This window comes from Sinohyriopsis cumingii, chromosome 5 (genome assembly GCF_028554795.1).
Source record: "Sinohyriopsis cumingii isolate HCF-2022 chromosome 5, ASM2855479v2, whole genome shotgun sequence".
Taxonomy (NCBI): domain Eukaryota; kingdom Metazoa; phylum Mollusca; class Bivalvia; order Unionida; family Unionidae; genus Sinohyriopsis; species Sinohyriopsis cumingii.
In genome coordinates, this window is record NC_142965.1 from 63242548 (window position 1) to 63261200 (window position 18653).

Below are 18653 nucleotides of genomic sequence, written 5' to 3' on the forward strand. Positions count from 1 at the left end.
ATAAAATATATGTATAGTATGTACGCTGTATCAATGATATATCACTCACTGTATAAATTTTTCATTAAAAGGAAACGAGGCTCGTGGTATATCATTTAAACAGCGTACCTATTTGTCTCTCTCTCTCTCTCTCTCTCCCCCCCCCCCGTCACGGATCACTGCCATCTCACATCTGTCTGCGTGGGTTCGAGTCTCGGGGTCGGCAAATGTGGATATGTGAGAAAGCTTGCCGGTAGCTTCTCGTGGGTCGGCGGTTCTTTCCGGAGTTTTCCCGGGTTCTTCCTCCACCATTAATACTGGCCGCCATGTATAGCCTATCTTGTGCTTAAAAATAGCGTTAAACCCTATAACAACAACAACAATCAGTTATAGTTGCTGCATTTTTCTATATTAGGTGGTCAACCCCTGTTCAATGTTTAGCTTTGTTCGGTCGACTTCATCGAAAATTGATGTACGCTGTGCACAAACCCATCATGTCAGGTATGATAGTAACAGCCAGTGAGATTGTATTGTACCTTGAAAGTTAACTTTAAAAAAAAGGTACACATGTACTCTCTGTAAAAATTTACCAATACGGTTGTGTTTTTTACGTGCAAACTTTCACTGATACTCTGTATTTTCCTTTTGTATCTTTCAGTTATAAATATGGAATAGTTTGAAACATCGGTGTAGAAGTACTTTGAAACAAACGTCATAAATAAATCCTATATCGGTAACTTTCGGTCGTTTCAGCGACTTTTCTGACTGTCACCATTTTGCTCGTAGTAAAATCGTATGATGAGATAAGCAATGTATATACTGATTAAACGACGGAATAAAAATATGTAATTACCTGTATATAAAGAAATAACTATCGAATATCAAGGAAAAGGAGTTGAGTGACTAATATAAGGAAACATCCACGAAATATAAATGAGAAAACAATATTGAGGAAACAACCGCAAATAATAACAACACTACCAGATACGGTAGCAAAACTATCGCATGTAAAATCAAACGTACCGATATACCAAAGACGCCACCGCGTATAATGTCAACGCCAACGCATAAAATGTCACAGCTACCGCATACAAATAACAATTCCACACCATATAATAAAAACGAACGACATACAACAATCATGACAGTCCCTAAGATTAAAAAATGCAGTGAATTGTTTTCTTCCTATAGGTATACTGTGGGTTGATTGATAGCTCAGCAGTGATAGCCGTGATCGTATAGTGGTTAGTACTTCGCGTTGTGGCCGCGACAACCCAGGTTCGAATCCTGGTCACGGCAAAAATGTCTGTCGCGAACATGGCAAAGCTGGGCAGATATTTTTTTTTTATTTTTTTCATTAAAGAAAATTTCACTATCCTAATCAATATTGTATTTTATGGCAAACATGTATCTATTAACCTACTAAATTGTTTCCTGAAACATCGTATATAACAAAACTGCAAAGTAGAAAGGAAACGTAACAGTGATATATACAAGAACGCTTAACGGCATAAAAACAACAACCATATGGTGCCAGTTTTAAGCAAAGTTCGAAATATGTAGAAATTAAAATGTCCGCAAAATAGCTCCACTTTACATCCATCCAGCTACATGTAAATATGATGTATTCGAAGATAAATAAAAAATTAACGATGTCAAAATTCCGTCAAATGTCTATAAAATCAAAGAAAAAAAATATACAACCCTCACATTTTTATTGTGAACGTTTGTTATATAAAGTGTATTCATAAAGGGCCCAATATCGTTTTCAACACATCATCATCATAAAGTTCCTTAATCGAGTACAAATAAAATAAAATTAGATCAAAATTAAAATAATTATCCAGAGATCATATGTGTGATATGTGGTTTAGACGAAAGTTAGCATACAGAAGAACCTATCCATCTTGGATATAGTGCTGGATAGCTGCAACGTTCTGAAGGAGAATTTCTAAATTCACCCATAGATAGTCTTTGTCCCCGACTGTGTATCAGATCGAACATTTGCATGTAAGAGTTACAAGCTAATTTGTATATAATCGTGCCACAGTTAAGTTGAAATCTTACAATAGGCCTGTGTAACTGGAATCGGCAGTTTTCGTTTTTCTTTCTCACTACACTTCCACTGTCTCTAATAGTCTCCTTCAAATATATATATATATATATATATATATATATATATATATATATATATATATATATATATATATATATATATATATATATATATATATATATATATATATATAAGTAGAGTAATTTCAAAGATGTTAATGAAGTACAGTTTTAAAGTAATACAAGTAATATTTGTCTCCTAATCTATGTAATTGTTTCATTAGGAGACTGATAATAAGATAAAATAATCAGTTTAAAAAATGATAACACAATGTAAAAATATTGTCAAATGAGGAAAACAGAAAATAGTTACTGTATAAAACTTGTAATGATAGATAGATAGATAGATGGATAGATAGATATGGATGTGCATATCTGTGTATACATGTAGAAAATGGTTACAATAAATACACCCTTTTTCTTTTCCTCTCTCTCTCTCTCTCTCTCTCTCTCTACATCCCCTGTGGATATTAAAGATCGCGCCCACGATATCGCATATTTGTCAAGATGGTTTATTTTTCTTAGGTTTGATATGGTATGGTAAACTTAATCTCTCTCCCTCTCCCTCTCCCTCTCTCTCACACACCATCCACTGAGGATATTAAAGATCGCGCCCACGATATAGCATATTTGTCAAGATGGCTTGTTTTTCTTAGGTGTGATCTGGTATGGTAAACTCTCTCTCTCTCTCTCTCTCTCTCACACACACACACACACACACACTCACACACGCACACACACACTCACACACACACACACCATCCACTAAGGATATTAAAGATCGCGCCCACGATATAGCATATTTGTCAAGATGGTTTCTTTTTCTTAGGTGTGATCTGGTATGGTAAACTTAATCTCTCTCTCTCTCTCTCTCTCTCTCTCTCTCGCAGCCAATATTAAATTATGTACAGAATTTAGAATTAGTATATAATAATATGTACTAAGGTGTACCTGTAAGCAATTTGCGCTTACAATTAACTGTGAGGTAGTTGGTCAGTGCGATGGATCCCCGACCAATTACTACCTCTGTGCGGGAAAAATATTTGGAAAAAAATCGAAATAAGAACGATGGTGAGAAATAATATTATTTTAGTGATTTTGAGACAGGTTGGTGCACTAATTCTAATCTCAGAAAGGATTCTAAACGCAAAATGTTTTCCGTCGTAAACACCGTAGATTGCTTTGTTCATATTGGTAGCATTATAAGCTCAGCAGTGACAGGCGTGATAGTATAGTGGTTAGAAGAAGAAAAAGAGTATAATAGTTAGAACTTCGCGTTGTGGCGATGACAACAGACATTCGAATCCGGGTCATGAAAAATCTGTGTCGATCTAGAACATGGCACAGCTGTCGATATGTATTTTCTTTCTTTTAAATTAACATCCCCTTCTCAACCTATATTTTCTGCTTAAAAAAAATCTCTCAAATGACACACTTATCTGTTTACTGAAACAGAACAAATTTACAAAGAATACAAGAAACGTAACAGTTATATATGTAAAAACTCTTAAAGGGATGTCAACACAACAATGTCCGTATAGTGCAAATTCAAATTAAAGTTTCGAAATTTGTAAAAATTAAGAATTCCGCAAAATCTTTCTAGGATAATTCCATCCAAATGAAATTTGAAGTGCTCCAAGATAATATATAAAAAGAAAACGCTAATCCATGAAATATCTATAAAATCAAAAATAAAGGTCAAAAACAGAACCCTCAAATTATCTGTCCGAACTTGGCTATATAAAGTGCATTCCTAAATAGGCGATATTTTCCCCACTGGTACATCATCCTAAGCTCCCGTAATCGAATATACAATTTTTTTAAAAACAAAGTTAAAATCATTATGCCTACATCATATACGTGATTATAAGGTTTAGAAGATAGATTTGCAGTATACGGAAGAGTCCATTTCACGTTATTCTCTGATAATGTGTTATCTTGTTTTCTCAATAGCTACTTTTCGAAGGAGGTGCACCCAGAGACATTCTTTGTCCTTGAATTGTGTATCGGATCAAACATCTGCTCGTAATAGTTACAATCAAAACAGTCAAGTTTAGATCTTACTAATGACTACTAGTATGACCGGAGAAGATCCTCTGAGAAAACTGTGCCATGACTCGTCTTAAATCCGGGACGATTTGGCAATATTCCACACAAATCTGCTCTCCTCAACAATAAAAATAATACAACCGTCATTATAGAAGTCTTGAACCAAGTATTTGATGTAAACAACAGAAATGCAAAGAAACAGCTTCAAAGTTCGAAAAATTGAACTCGTCTTCTTTTGTCCTTATCTGAACTTAATATGATGCTAACTTTAGATATGATGTACACCCTTTCCTAAATAGCAGATTTTCAAAAAATCGTCGACACATAACGAGGAGTCAGTTAGTGGATTAAAATATATCGCTATCCTTTTCACTTTGATGTTGAATATGGGGACTGACAATATTCTATCCAGAGAAGCTCCCATATCCCAGGGATAACTTAAGAACTAGCCTAAGCCACAGGTGCTCGACGCGAGCTTGATGTTAAGAAAAACAAAAACAATAATCTAAAGGGAAAAAAATCATACAGAGTGACAAAAATACCTTAGATTACCCCCATGACCCGTTCTGACATAGGACCGTCTCTATCATAATAAATAAGATACAGAGGGTCCTGTGTTAGCTACAATGTCGTAGCCTCAACTTGATTTGTTGTGGCTGAGGCTACGAACTGATCCCATATCATGTAATGGAGCACAAAAAAATCGTCACTAAAGTCAGAAAAACAAACAGTGTAGAAATCAACTATATAAGTATAATCAAGTTGTGAAAGAAGTTTGGCTTATTTTGAATTTATTAAGCCCTTGCACGATAAAATAAATTGGCATGTATACTCTAACCTTATCCTGTCCGCCATGACAGATAACGCGAGACTCTCGCCGTGACCCCTTTTCTACGTAAGGCTTGCCAGACCATATTTTGGATATTCTACGCTATATTATTATCAATCAAGTGCGAATAATCGCTTCTTGGTGGAATTTCAAAGTTGCCGATATACCGTATTTACTTTTAATGCGCAGAATTTCTGACCCAAATGGCGCCAAATTTTTACAACAATTTGTTTACATTTCCAAATAAGGCGTCAATGTCCTTATATGACACACAAACAAACGAGGCTGAGAACGGAAGTAATCATTATTTGAAATAATATGGCGGACGATCTAAACGAAAATATCGGTCAAAAAAGGTAAACGAGATTTTACAACTATTTCTACAACGATTTTCAATACTTCCGGTATCAAATAAGAGGACTACTCAATTTATTGGATTATATGCAAGGAATGTGTTCAAAATGTTATTATTAGGCTAAAAGAGCACCGGGTGTGAATCACACCCGGATTGCTCTATTAACAGGTATATGATCATGCTAGTACCCTGTCCACGAGGTACGAGTAAGGGTACTAATATTAGTACTAATCCTATGTCAGAACGGGTCATGGGGGTAATCTAAGGTATTTTTGTCACTCTGTATGATTTTTTCCTTTAGATTATTGGGTTTTTTCTCTTGACATCAAGCTCGCGTCGACCACCTGTGGCCTGAGCCGAGTGTAAGTCAACTTATGGTTCGCATTATTCTGACCAGATTCTGCAGTTTTCGCTTCTTCCAGTGTACTCCCACTGCCCTCACTAGTGTCTTCTGAAATTTTCTTTTCATAAATGTCGAGCAAACGCTGAGAACGACGAGGAGAAAAAGTATATATTTTAGAGATGTTCATAGAGACTTATGCACTAAATTCAATCTCAGAAAGATTACTATACGCGAGACGTGTTCCATGGGAAACACGGCCGATTCTATATATAAAATGTAGCGCCCAATCCGCCGGCCGGAATAATAATGCATAGACACGGCGATGTTGTGTGCTGAGTGATCCTTCATAAAGTTTTATGTTTTGATTACCTTGTGAGTGTGAATTTGCATTTTAGTCGATTTAGCTGCCTTAATGTGATCTCATTATGGGCTATAGTGATCGTATAGTGGTTAGTACTTCGCGTTGTGGCCGCGACAACCCAGGTTCAAATCCTGGTCACGGCATATATGTCTGTTGTGAACATGGCATAGCTGAGTAGTTCTCTTTTTTTTACCTCAGCATTATATTTTACGACAAACTTATAGCTTTTGACCCCCTACACTGCTTCCTGAAACGTCGTATCTAACAAACTTGCACAGAACAAAGCAAACGTATCAATCTATGCCATATTCCGGAATTCTTTAAGGCATATCAACACACAAATGGCTATTTGCTTCCAGTTTAAGGTAACGTACAAACAATTTACAAATTAAAATTTCCGCAAAATCGCTCCAGCTTACATCCTTGTAAACACATTTAAATTTGAAGAATTGCAACATAAAATATTAAATTACCGATTTTACAAATCTGTCAAATGTTCATGAAATTAAAGAGAAAAGCTTACACGAGTATACAAACCTCACATTATATCGTCAACGTTTGTTATATAAAGTGTATTTCAAAAAAGGCACACGATTTTTTTTTTTACTGGTGCATCATCATAACATTCTTTTATAGAATATGCAAGGAAAAAAAGCTTGAACCAAATTAAAATAATTCTGCTTACATCATATGCTTGATTATATCGATTAGAAGATATTATGTCACTATACCGATGGGTCCAGTTTTCGTTCGTCTCGGATAATGTGATACCTCGCTCCCTCAGTAGATATACTTTCTGAAAGAGATGCATCCAGAGAATTTCTTTGTCACTCATTGTGTATCGGATCAAACATCCGCTGGTAAGTGTTATAATTCGTATGCAATCTATTAATTTCTGTATAACTGGATCAGACTGTGTGCTGCTCCCCAAAATGTGCCACGACTCTTATTAAATCTAGGATTATTTGGCATTAGTCCTTATAAATGTGGTCTCCACCACACACGAAAATATACAAACAACCATCATTACAGAGTACTGAGCCAAGCAATGTATGTAAACAATAGAAATGCAAAGAAATAGTTTTGTTACGAGTCTATGCTCTTAAAATAAGTAACAGAAAAGAGTGAGGACAACAAGCTTTGTGAAATTTAATAAAACAATTTATTACCCACGAATACAAAGTGAAAATGAGAAAAAAGAACATACGGTATTGCGAATGAAATCCGAAAATAATCCAAGAATTAGAGACACAAGTCCTAGTAATAAAACGTCCTGAATAAAACTCAGTTCAAGTCCCGAAGAGATCCCAAATTAAAGGCGATGACCTGTCTGTTATGGTCTGCGAAGTGCTGATGTATCAACAGTCTCTTCTTTAATCACAGACATATTATTCGTTTTTAATTCATTAACAATTCTAATGAATATCTTTATCCAAGAATTTTAACAGGGCACTTTTGTATTTCCAGAGAAAATAATCACTTGAACAATTTGAAAAAAAGAAAATCAACCCAAACTAGTCACAACATAATGCAACTAAAAGTGCTAGATGTCAAAACAAGGCTGGTAAAATCCTCATAGTCACAAGATAATATAGTTCTCCGTTTCACATCAGGTCACAATAATCAATTTCCAAAAGCAACCATTACCTAATGGAAAAAACCTACCACAATGTTCTAATGAGCCTTGTTTATTTACAACACAATAGCCTACAGCATTCACTCAGGAATGCCCAAAAACCATGACCCTGATCAGCATCAACATATTTACCCCTTCTTCATTTACCTACATAATGATCCTGATAATGAGCTCATACACATAGAGAATAATGATGCTGTTAATAGTTGTTTACATAAATGAAATAAAAAAATTTCTCCAAATTCAATCAGGTCAATCCGATGCTCTGAAATTTATTTATTTCACAAAACTGGATATAAGGTTATGTGTACGGCCCTTTATTATTACATTTAATCTGTCATTCATTATGGACTAGGTCCATTTGATGTAAACTCTTCCAAGTCGATAATGATGGCGACAGTTACTGTGAACACATTTCTATTAAATGCTTCAAATATTATAATACCATCTGTTGTTCTTTCCAGGCATCTGAATCCACACCGACAGCCTGATTTTAGTTTCTTTAAGTCCATTATTTATCACCCGTTGCATCGTTTGCAAACATAGCTTGACAGCGACATGGGACGAAAGTTGGAAGGGTCGGGATGGCCTTTCCAGGCTTCGGTACTAATATCAATGATCCCTCTCACGAAGACGGTGGGAAGTTGCCAGCTTCCCAAATTTTATTGAAAATGTTTCGCAGTGTATTGAGAGCTGTACCAAGAAAGTGTTTCAAAGTTCGACACTGGATATCATCTCTTCACTCTGAAGCGTCATGGACCCGATCCAGAGAATCGATTACTTCTCATATAGTGAACGGTTTATTGTAATATTCATCTTCGCTAGCCAATGTTGCGGTAACCCTACGTACAGGTTATCGGGACCTTCCATAGCGAAGATGTGTAATATTCAGCGTTAGCAGATTTGAATTTCCGAGAATCACGTGGCATTCGTATAGAACCTGATATTTTTTAGCATCTCTGTCTCACTGCACTCAGCCAAAATCTCCAGATCAAAAGAATGCTCGGGGGGGGGAGGGGTCGAGAAATATGTTGCGAACATAAAGCCGAAATGAATACCAAACGTGTCCAATTCAAATACACTGGTCAACAGTGAAATCATTACTGACTTGAAAAGGCCCTAATCTGTAGTATTTTGGTGTGCCGAACACGAATATAACCGTGAAAAATTTGTATTGGCTCTCGTTTTGAAGATATTCATATACCTCATTTTCTATGTTTCACTGTGTAAATTTCTCCAGTAGGACTGCAGCAACATCCGGAATAATGATGTAACATTGCATAATACCATCATGCTCACATCATCCACAGTTGATTGCATCATTTTCTGATGCAATGCAATACTAATGCCATGCGGCTGCTGAAGTAAGTTGACGTCAGCAGTGTACTATACATGTGTAGGCCTATTATACTAATGCCAGGCGGCTGCTGAAGCTGACGTAAGCAGTGTACTATATAAAGCCCAATCAGATAGGTTCAGCATTTAAAATATTTTAGACGTTGTGCGAGACAGTTCAAGCTACTGTTACATAAAACTTATTATTTTATCCATTTACGTACAATAAAGAACAGTAATGCCTCGAAAGTGTGTTAATACCGCGGACAATTTTTGCTATATTTGTGGGGAAGTGACATTTGCCAACCAGAAGAAAAGTATCAATTCTCAAGTGAAGAAGGCATATCATCTTTACTTCGGATGCAAGGTTGGTGACCAAGACAAGCCTTGGGCTCCGCATATATGCTGTGCTACATGTACAACACAGCTTTCACAGTGGTTGAATTGCAAAAGGTCATCAATGCCGTTTGCAGTCCCAATGGTGTGGAGAGAGCCAAGCAACCACCTAAATGACTGTTACTTCTGCTTGGTTCCTCCTCTTTCCGGCGGAATAACGAAGCGAAAGAAGTCGAGAATAGTCTACCCAAACATTCCGTCTGCATTGAGACCAGTTCCACATGGTGAGGGACTTCCTATTCCAGAACCTCCAGCAGAATATTCTCTTGATTCATCTGACGAAGACAAAGGTGAGTCGACCTGTTCTTCTCCTGGTCCATCAGCATGCAGTGATCCAGATTTTCACTGTGATGCATCATCAACCCCACACAGAATAACACAGGAAGAACTAAATGACCTGATTCGTGATTTGGACTTATCAAAGAACAAGGCAGAATTGCTAGGATCAAGACTCCAACAATGGAATCTTCTAGAAGAAGATGTCACAATTACTGCATATCGAAAGCGCCACCAGCAATTGGAGCCTTTCTTCAGAAAGGAAAGTAATCTGATATTCTGTTCCGATATTGAGGGCCTCATGAATGCTTTAAAAATCACTCATGACCCACAAGAATGGAGACTATTTGTGGACTCTTCGAAACTGAGTCTCAAGGCTGTGCTTTTGCACAATGGAAACATTCTTCCATCTATTCCAGTAGCGTATGCTGTCCACATGAAAGAGACATACGATAACTTAAGGCAGCTACTGAATTCCATTGAGTATAACAAGTACAGCTGGCACCTCTGTGGTGATTTGAAGGTAGTTGCCCTTTTAATGGGACTGCAGCAAGGATATACAAAATACATGTGTTTCTTATGCGAGTGGGATAGCCGAGCAAGGGAAATGCACTACATGAGGAAGGAATGGACTCACAGGCAGAATGTAGCCATTGGAGAGAAGAATATCCAACACCCAGCTCTGGTTGAGGCTCAGAAAATCTTGCTACCACCCCTTCACATCAAACTAGGTTTGATGAAGAACTTCGTGAAAGCCATTGACCGGACTTTGCCAGCATTCCGATACCTGCATGAAAAATTCCCTCGACTCAGCAAAGCAAAGATTAAAGAGGGAGTTTTTGTGGGTCCTCAGATTCGAGAGCTTTTCAAAGATGACCGGTTCAACAACTTGCTGGAAGGTGACGCGAAACAAGCATGGAATGCTTTTCGCCTAGTTTCTACAAACTTCCTCGGAAATGTTAGGGCAGAAAACTATAAGGAACTAGTAGAAGACATGTTGATGAAGTATAAGAAACTTGGCTGCAATATGTCTCTAAAGATTCACTTCCTTCATTCCCATTTGGATTTCTTTCCTAGCAACTGTGGTATTGTTAGTGATGAACACGGCGAACGTTTTCATCAAGATATCGCAACAATGGAACAAAGATACCAGGGAAAAGGTCCACTACAATGCTGGCTGACTACTGCTGGACACTCCTCAGAGATGCTCCCGAACAGCTGTACAAGAGACAGGCGAAGAAATCTAAGATGTAGTCAATGACTTGATTTTTTATAGGTAGGCTATTACAGTTGACCTTTTACTATTGGAATGCATTTCGTTATGTAAACATTAATTTCTTGCAGATTACAAGAAAAATAGAGCCAATTTTGCAATTTGACTGTCATATTCGTGTTCAGCACATAAAAATTGATAAGAATTGACTAATTTTATTTCAGTAACATGACTTTTGTAAAAATTTGTTGTCCAGTGATATTTGTTGAATCTGTGCGATATAAATGAAGCTATCAATCATTGTTTTTCTATGCTTTGCTATCTAATATTGCTCCAGCTGCCAAACCGCATTTAAGGCACTGTGAAATCCGTCATCTTAACCTGATTTCAACTGTTAATAACATTTAAGACGTGGTGTGTACATTTTGTTGTGGATTTAAGACTCATATTAATCAAAATAGCTATAGGTTTTCGATTTCCATTTTCATCTTGACACTCATTAAGATCAAAAGGTTTATATAGTACTATAGGTAAATAATGTCAGTAGATCTGGATTTCATATTCAGGTTGATATGAGGGGCCCATTTCAATAATTCTTTTGCTTATTTTATTTTATTTCGGGTGACATGCTTATCTATGAAAATCACAAAGAGATGTGAGCAGCGTCATGGACGTGCGACACAATATTTGTAAATGGGGCCAATTTAATTTCATTAAAATTGGATACCTTGATTGACATGTAAAATCTTTCTGTACTTGATATAACAATCCTTTTCCAATGGTACATGTTTTTTTATGTATATAAAATTTAGCACCCAACCCGCCGGCCGGAATAATAATGCATAGACATGGTGATGTTGTGTGCAGAGTGATCCTTCATAAAGTTTTATATTTTGATTTCCTTGTGAGTGTGAATTTGCATTTTAGTCGATTTAGCTGCTTTAATGTGGTTTCATTATGGACTACATGTAGAACGCACACACAAGATTTATCCTTATTTTTTCATTCGAATAGTGTACCTAAGGTATTCTGATTCGAAAATGTTATGAATCATTTCAGCTTCAAAGTATTTATCATTTGCACTGATTATGCTACAAGCAAAGCAATGCAAATCACATCGGGTCAAAATGACAGATGTTCAATACGTCACATATCTGACTATTCGGACCACTTCGGATATTTCTACGTGACGAAAATATAGATCATATTTATGTAGGCGTTTTAATTTACAGGAAAATTCATCTATTTTCTTTGCCGGAAATACCTTTGCAAAAAACGATACCATATTTTCTTCGGACCACCTCGCCTATTTCTATGAGCTTCAGTTTAAAAAAATATAAAACTACTTTTCTGTCAATGTGAACACACTCAAACAGTGGATCAAAAGACCGAATTAAGTATTTGAACGGTGATTCCAACGACAAGCAGTTCTGGTTCATTTTATGAAATTCTGCGATCTATTTAACCGTCTAATTTCCAACCACTCCTCTTGTGTCAGTACTTTATCCTCAGGATTGGTGCGTTCTTTGCCGTCTTGATTAAGACAAGATATCAATCTTAAATGTATATATATATATATATATATATATATATATATATATATATATATATATATATATATATATATATAAGACGATTGTAAGTCAACTTATTGTTCGCATGATTCTAAAAGGAATCTGCAGTTTTCGCCTCTTCCAGTGCACTCCCACTGCCCTCACTAGTGTCTTCTGGCATTTTCCTCTAATGGAGGTCGAGCAAACGCTGAGAACGACGACAAGAAATAGTATATATTTTAGAGATGTTCATAGAGACTTGTGCACTAAATTCAATCTTAGAAAGATTAATACACGTGAGACGTGTTCCATCGGAAAACCGTGGATTGCTTTCCTCATATTGGTATAATCTATCCGCATTATCAGCTCAGCAGTGACAGCCGTGATCGTATAGTGGTTAGTACTTCGCGTTGTGGCCGCGACAACCCAGGTTCGAATCCTGGTCACGGCATATATGTCTGTCGCGAACATGGCATAGCTGAGTAGAGTTTTTTTTTTTACCTCAGCATTATATTTTACGACAACCTTATAGCTTTTGACCCCCTACACTGCTTCCTGAAACGTTGTATCTAACAAACTTGCACAGAACAAAGCAAACGTATCAATCTATGTCATATTCCGGAATTCTTTAAGGCATCTCAACACAAAAATGGATATTTTGTTCCAGTTTTAGGTAACCTACAAACAATTTACAAATTAAAATTTCCGCAAAATCGCCCCAGCTTACATCCTTGCAAATACATTTAAATTTGAAGAATTGCAATATGAAATAGTAAATTACCGATTTTACAAATCTGTCAAATGTTCATGAAATTAAAGAGAAGCTTACACAAATATGCAACCCTCACATTATATCGTCAACGTTTGTTATAAAAAGTGTATTTCTAAAAGGGCACACGATTTTTTTTCAACGGGTGCATCATCATAACATTCTTTAATTGAATATGCAAGGAAAAAAACTTGAACCAAATTAAAATAATTCTGCTTACATCATATGCTTGATTATATCGATTAGAAGATATTATGTCACTATACCGATGGGTCCAGTTTTCGTTCGTCTCGGATAATGTGATACCTCGCTCCCTCAGTAGATATACTTTCTGAAAGAGATGCATCCAGAGAATTTCTTTGTCACTCATTGTGTATCGGATCAAACATCCGCTGGTAAGTGTTATAATTCGTATGCAATCTATTAATTCCTGTATAACTGGATCAGACTGTGTGCTGCTCCCCAAAATGTGCCACGACTCTTATTAAATCTAGGATTATTTGGCATTAGTCCTTATAAATGTGGTCTCCTCCACACACGAAAATATACAAACAACCATCATTACAGAGTACTGAGCCAAGCAATGTATATAAACAATAGAAATGCAAAGAAATAGTTTTGTTACGAGTCTATGCTCTTAAAATAAGTAACAGAAAAGAGTGAGGACAACAAGCTTTGTGAAATTTAATAAAACAATTTATTTCCCACGAATACAAAGTGAAAAATGAGAAAAAAGAACATACGGTATTGCGAATGAAATCCGAAAATAATCCAAGAATTAGAGACACAAGTCCTAGTAATAAAACGTCCTGAATAAAACTCAGTTCAAGTCCCGAAGAGATCCCAAATTAAAGGCGATGACCTGTCTGTTATGGTCTGCGAAGTGCTGATGTATCAACAGTCTCTTCTTTAGTCACAGACATATTATTCGTTTTTAATTCATTAACAATTCTAATGAATATCTTTATCCAAGAATTTTAACAGGGCACTTTTGTATTTCCAGAGAAAATAATCACTTGAACAATTTGAAGAAAAGAAAATCAACCCAAACTAGTCACAACATAATGCAACTAAAAGTGCTAGATGTCAAAACAAGGCTGGTAAAATCCTCATAGTCACAAGATAATATAGTTCTCCGTTTCACATCAGGTCACAATAATCAATTTCCAAAAGCAACCATTACCTAATGGAAAAAACCTACTACAATGTTCTAATGAGCCTTGTTTATTTACAACACAATAGCCTACAGCATTCACTCAGGAATGCCCAAAAACCATGACCCTGATCAACATCAACATATTTACCCCTTCTTCATTTACCTACATAATGATCCTGATAATGAGCTCATACACATAGAGAATAATGATGCTGTTAATAGTTGTTTACATAAATGAAATAAAAGTTTTTCTCCAAATTCAATCAGGTCAATCCGATGCTCTGAAATTTATTTATTTCACAAAACTGGATATAAGGTTATGTGTACGGCCCTTTATTATTACATTTAATCTGTCATTCATTATGGACTAGGTCCATTTGATGTAAACTCTTCCAAGTCGATAATGATGGCGACAGTTACTGTGAACACATTTCTATTAAATGCTTCAAATATTATAATACCATCTGTTGTTCTTTCCAGGCATCTGAATCCACACCGACAGCCTGATTTTAGTTTCTTTAAGTCCATTATTTATCACCCGTTGCATCGTTTGCAAACATAGCTTGACAGCGACATGGGACGAAAGTTGGAAGGGTCGGGATGGCCTTTCCAGGCTTCGGTACTAATATCAATGATCCCTCTCACGAAGACGGTGGGAAGTTGCCAGCTTCCCAAATTTTATTGAAAATGTTTCGCAGTGTATTGAGAGCTGTACCAAGAAAGTGTTTCAAAGTTCGACACTGGATATCATCTCTTCACTCTGAAGCGTCATGGACCCGATCCAGAGAATCGATTACTTCTCATATAGTGAACGGTTTATTGTAATATTCATCTTCGCTAGCCAATGTTGCGGTAACCCTACGTACAGGTTATCGGGACCTTCCATAGCGAAGATGTGTAATATTCAGCGTTAGCAGATTTGAATTTCCGAGAATCACGTGGCATTCGTATAGAACCTGATATTTTTTAGCATCTCTGTCTCACTGCACTCAGCCAAAATCTCCAGATCAAAAGAATGCTCGGAGGGGGGGGGGGAGGGGTCGAGAAATATGTTGCGAACATAAAGCCGAAATGAATACCAAACGTGTCCAATTCAAATATTTGTTGAATCTGTGCGATATAAATGAAGCTATCAATCACTGTTTTTCTATGCTTTGCTATCTAATATTGCTCCAGCTGCCAAACCGCATTTAAGGCACTGTGAACTCAGTCATCTTAACCTGATTTCAACTGTTAATAACATTGAAAACGTGGTGTGTACATTTTGTTGTGGATTTAAGATTCATATTAATCAAAATAGCTATAGGTTTTCGATTTCCATTTTCATCTTGACACTCATTAAGATCAAAAGGTTTATATAGTACTATAGGTAAATAATGTCAGTAGATCTAGATTTCATATTCAGGTTGATATGAGGGGCCCATTTCAATAATTCTTTTGCTTATTTTATTTTATTTCGGGTGACATGCTTATCTATGAAAATCACAAAGAGATGTGAGCAGCGTCATGGACGTGCGACACAATATTTGTAAATGGGGCCAATTTAATTTCATTAAAATTGGATACCTTGATTGACATGTAAAATCTTTCTGTACTTGATATAACAATCCTTTTCCAATGGTACATGTTTTTTTATGTATATAAAATTTAGCACCCAACCCGCCGGCCGGAATAATAATGCATAGACATGGTGATGTTGTGTGCAGAGTGATCCTTCATAAAGTTTTATATTTTGATTTCCTTGTGAGTGTGAATTTGCATTTTAGTCGATTTAGCTGCTTTAATGTGGTTTCATTATGGACTACATGTAGAACGCACACACAAGATTTATCCTTATTTTTTCATTCGAATAGTGTACCTAAGGTATTCTGATTCGAAAATGTTATGAATCATTTCAGCTTCAAAGTATTTATCATTTGCACTGATTATGCTACAAGCAAAGCAATGCAAATCACATCGGGTCAAAATGACAGATGTTCAATACGTCACATATCTGACTATTCGGACCACTTCGGATATTTCTACGTGACGAAAATATAGATCATATTTATGTAGGCGTTTTAATTTACAGGAAAATTCATCTATTTTCTTTGCCGGAAATACCTTTGCAAAAAACGATACCATATTTTCTTCGTACCACCTCGCCTATTTCTATGAGCTTCAGTTTAAAAAAATATAAAACTACTTTTCTGTCAATGTGAACACACTCAAACAGTGGATCAAAAGACCGAATTAAGTATTTGAACGGTGATTCCAACGACAAGCAGTTCTGGTTCATTTTATGAAATTCTGCGATCTATTTAACCGTCTAATTTCCAACCACTCCTCTTGTGTCAGTACTTTATCCTCAGGATTGGTGCGTTCTTTGCCGTCTTGATTAAGACAAGATATCAATCTTAAATGTATATATATATATATATATATATATATATATATATATATATATATATATATATATATATATATATATATATAAGACGATTGTAAGTCAACTGATCGTTCGCATGATTCTAACCGGAATCTGCAGTTTTCGCTTCTTCCAGTGCACTCCCACTGCCCTCACTAGTGTCTTCTGGCATTTTCTTCTAATGGAGGTCGAGCAAACGCTGAGAACGACGACAAGAAATAGTATATATTTTAGAGATGTTCATAGAGACTTGTGCACTAAATTCAATCTCAGAAAGATTATTACACGTGAGACGTGTTCCATCGGAAACACCGTGGATTGCTATCCTCATATTGGTATAATCTATCCGCATTATCAGCTCAGCAGTGACAGCCGTGATCGTATAGTGGTTAGTACTTCGCGTTGTGGCCGCGACAACCCAGGTTCGAATCCTGGTCACGGCATATATGTCTGTCGCGAACATGGCATAGCTGAGTAGATTTTTTTTTACCTCAGCATTATATTTTACGACAACCGTATAGCTTTTGACCCCCTACACTGCTTCCTGAGGTGGCGCTATACAGTTTCGCATCTTGCATAGGGTTAGGAATTTAAAGAAAAAGAATGTCCCCGGCTTTCCTCACTGGTTATACTGGCTATTTAAAAAAGACCTTGTATATCTTAGGTATAATGCAAAGAACCTTTAATTCCCTTTATTTTGGTGTATGATTGATGGGTGTACTATGGGTTATAGAGTATACAGCTTGGCCTTACTTCAAATGTGCACCTTTCAAAAAAGTGCTAGCTCTACTTGGTCATTTTCACTTCCTGAACTTCAGATGTCATTTGTATAAAAAAGAGCCGATAACTTTTTTTACATTTTATATATTTGGTAATTCATTCATTGCACTTTCAGAAGCTGGTATTGTCTAGTCTGGCAAAATTCATTTTCCCTATTTTAATAGCTGCTATGTATAGTGTACTTTAGACTAATTCAGACTGATTTTTTAACACAAGGGAGCAGTCATTTTAGTTAGCAGTGTGCTTAAATCATGTAAAATTTCCAAAAGTACAATATCCAAAAGAAATATCATCCACATTACATTAATGTAGCATAGAGGTATGCAAACATTCTCTCCACTGTGCATGTTTTAAATGCGATCTACTTCACCTTACATACGTCACTCTCTCAAAAGTACTTATTATCTGGTGAGCGCCACCATAAAGAAGATGTAGGTATTATTTTTTTTGATTTAATTATGTTTATATGGCTGAAACATTTAAGTCGCAAGCATCAAAACAATACTTATGAATAATTCTCGTGCTTTTTTCCCCACAGAACAGTATTTATGAGTGTCAGAGTCTCTAACAAGTCCAGCCTCCCCCCCCCCATGATGAAAGTGAGCGATTTTAAGAATGCACATTACATTTTGTAAACATAGCAACCAATGTTATGCTGAATGATAGGAACATGAAACTAGCCAGAATTATTTCTGAGATATCAACAATGAATTTTACAATTAGAAAAGGGAGGTAACTCATCAGCTTCATAAAGGTCAAAGGTCAAAGTGTAAAATATTTGCCTATTGTTTAATATGGAAGAAGCGAATTCACTTTCTCATCATTTATTTTTTTATTTCATTGCAAATAAATGAAAAGAAACATTTTCACCATATATTTCTGTCACTTATTGCAACAGTTTTAAATTTAAGTTGACTCTATTCCTATATTCTAAGTCTTCTAATTTCCCCATAATTAAGGTCACTACTCACACAAACATACCTCATGGCAAATTATGTAAGCAAGAGAAAAATGATCATAATTAGCTTATTTTCATGCTTAAACGCAATATGAATGTACCATTTTATTCAGAATATCATACATAATTATATCAAAATAAAA

General features: G+C 36.1%; 3 non-coding genes across 3 annotated transcripts; all 3 read left to right on the forward strand.

The window, feature by feature from the left end:
• Nucleotides 1-1206: 1206 nt before the first annotated feature.
• Nucleotides 1207-1278, forward strand: Trnah-gug (transfer RNA histidin (anticodon GUG)). Its single transcript has one exon. It is a non-coding gene; the product is annotated as a tRNA-His (tRNA).
• Nucleotides 1279-12819: 11541 nt separating this feature from the next.
• On the forward strand, nucleotides 12820-12891 carry Trnah-gug (transfer RNA histidin (anticodon GUG)). Its single transcript has one exon. It is a non-coding gene; the product is annotated as a tRNA-His (tRNA).
• A 4252-nt stretch (nucleotides 12892-17143) lies between these two features.
• Nucleotides 17144-17215, forward strand: Trnah-gug (transfer RNA histidin (anticodon GUG)). The gene has a single exon. It is a non-coding gene; the product is annotated as a tRNA-His (tRNA).
• The last annotated feature ends 1438 nt before the right edge of the window (nucleotides 17216-18653 follow it).